Below are 2,769 nucleotides of genomic sequence, written 5' to 3'. Positions count from 1 at the left end.
GTAGTTTGTGCCTTCTAAAAATTTAAAGGAGCAGTAAGAATTTTTCAAAGACGGCTCGGTCGGATATTCAAGGGCTCTTTTTCAGGCCCCGGACCATTACTGATTGAAACCTCCCTCTTCTAATCCCTGGCCACACCTAGTACAGCCCACTAAACAATAACAACAAACAAACCAATAAATCAACGTTCAACACATTAAAAAAATATGTTAATACATTTATCCAAGTTGTTTCTTTAGCCCCGAGCCAGCCCTGCCTGATGGAACAGACCTTATGATCAAAGGCATTCCAGCCATGCCCATCCTGTCTTTTCTATTTCTTCTTTTCTCTCTTTTTTTCTTTTCGAATGCGTATGTTTCAGGACTTCACTCATTAACGTATGTTCTTCATTTTTAAAATGGTGGAATCTAGTTTCAATGATATTTGGCTGCTATTTCTAGCAATTTTAGCGACCGCTTAACGGTTCACTGAAATACACAGCTTGACCGAATACTCTCACTCTCTGTCAGTCTCTCTTTCTCTCTCTTTCTCTTTCTCTCTCTCTCTCTCTCACTACTGTTTCGCTTCTCTCTCACTCTCACTTCTCCCCTGTCTCTAGTTTCTAAACTGATATCTATTTGTTCTGTGTTGTTGCCGTACAGCCCCAGGCCATGCCTGAATGAGTGGATCTATAATCAAAAGCATTTCAGCTACCAAACTCTAGTCAATGATGGTGGTGGTGATGATGATGATGATGATGATGGTGATGATGATGATGATGGTGATGATGATGATGATGATGGTGATGGATCCTTCGTTAGTTCTGCAATGAGCATTCCCTTGTCCGATTAACTCATTAAATCAACGAAATTTTCTAGTTGAATTAATGCGACAGGCTTCCGAACAGTTTCCAACTACTCCATTGTCGTTCACGAGGTTTTAGGTCGAACTGAGGCTATGGAAAAAGACACTTGCTCAAGATACCGCGCAACGAGATCGAACACGGTACATCCTAACATCAGAATTACATTATCCAAAGTCGCTTCAATTTTTCTCCGATGGAAGGTATGATGGTGTGAGGGAAAGCCGGCTGCGTTTTCTAGCAGGTCGAGCGACCGCGTAGAGGCTTCATCGTTACCATGAGCACATATCACTCACGTAGGCATACACGCACATACATGCACACACATACATACATACCTAAATAGATACCTATGTATATATACACATACCTACAGACCTAAATACATACCAACATATCTACCAAACTACATACATGCATACATACGTACATACAGACCTAAATACATATCTATATACATACGCACGTATGGATGTTTGTCATTACGTCACGTTAAAATCATTTCTGTAATCGGATCAAAGGCCATCGATTTTAGGGGAAGAGGGTCAATTGATTATATCGACGTATTACATGGCAAGAGAACAGAAGTCACGTAATCGTATACATGTCTGTGTGTGTATGTGTATATCTATGTGTGTGTGTGTGTGTGTGTGTGTATACACAAACACATGTAGTGATATTCGCAAAGTTTAAGGCATAGTAATAAATGTGTAAACTTTACAATATATTTCGGTTTATTCAAATTTGAGATAATCCTTCCTACTACAGGTAGAAGGCCTGAGATTTAGTGAGGAGGGGGCGAGTCCCCACTGCTCACCTGGGACTTATTTTATCGACCCCGGAGGCATGACAGGAAAGTCGACCTCGGTGGCATAATAATGGTAATAATAATAATAACAGTAATAATAATGATGATGATGATGATGATGATGATAAAAATAAATAAAGACAAATAAATAAATAAATGTTGGAAGTTTAACAATTCGTGCGAAAGAAAGAAAAGAAAAAAGATAAAATGTGATTTACTCACCGAGAAAGGTAGAACTCATCAAAAGTAAGAGTAATTGAGTCCAAAGCGAGAATAATTCCATGTTTATTTGAAATTCAGAAGCAAAATATTCAAATATATATATATGTGTGTGTGTGTGTGTGTGTGTGTGTGTGTGTATTAAAAAAAGGAAAAAGAAACGCTATTTATGTATGTTTGTATTTATGAAAGATTTCACAGTTTTTCTTTTTTAAAACAGTCCGGATGACTTGTCTGTGTATATAGATGTGTTTTGCAGTTTTACGGCTTCCTCTTTTTAAATCAATTAGAAGAAATTGTTGTTGTTGTTGGTGGTGGTGGTGGTGGTGCTGTTGGCGCTATTCTTCACATGTAAACAGCAGATCCGAACTGATTCATGTCTCAACGCAGTAAACGTTTTTGTGTGATTTTGTTGTAAACCTATTTCATTCTTTTCTTTTCCTTTCACCTTGGCAACAAAAGAAAAAAACAATAATAATAATAATAATAACAATGACTTCTTTTATTTTTAATAAAATTAATTATAATCCTGAGAAGTTAATTCTTGCAATTATTGATATTTCATTAATAAATATACAATTTTTTAAAAAGTTTTTTTTTTTTTCGGCGAATGTGTGGATGATTTTTTTTTTTTTTTTTGTATTTCGGTTTTGGAACGCGTATAAATTCTCTTGATATACACACATGTATATATATATATATATATATATGGCTTATAATATGTATTTATATATATGTATATATACTACCCAATGTATATATACATATAAATATACTTTCCAATGTATGTCTGTATTTATGTATTTCATAAAAACGAATTAATCCATCGGGGCCAAGAGAGAAAGAGAGAGAGGGAGAGAGAGAGAGAGAGAGAGAGAGAGAGAGAGAGAGAGAGAGAGAGAG

General features: G+C 36.0%; 1 long non-coding RNA gene across 1 annotated transcript in view; it reads right to left on the bottom strand.

Annotated features, from left to right (window-relative positions):
• The window catches only part of LOC106868194 (uncharacterized), a 69,472-nt gene that overhangs the window by 63,583 nt on the left and 3,120 nt on the right, over nucleotides 1–2,769 (bottom strand). Inside the window, exon 2 of the long non-coding RNA XR_001409237.2 lies at nucleotides 1,870–2,314. This is a non-coding gene — a long non-coding RNA (uncharacterized LOC106868194). The remainder of the gene's footprint in view (nucleotides 1–1,869; nucleotides 2,315–2,769) is intronic.

Source organism: Octopus bimaculoides, chromosome 8 (genome assembly GCF_001194135.2).
Source record: "Octopus bimaculoides isolate UCB-OBI-ISO-001 chromosome 8, ASM119413v2, whole genome shotgun sequence".
In the NCBI taxonomy this organism is placed as follows: Eukaryota; Metazoa; Mollusca; class Cephalopoda; order Octopoda; family Octopodidae; genus Octopus; species Octopus bimaculoides.
The sequence above is the reverse complement of the archived record's forward strand: the minus strand, read 5'-3'. Positions and strand labels throughout refer to the sequence as shown.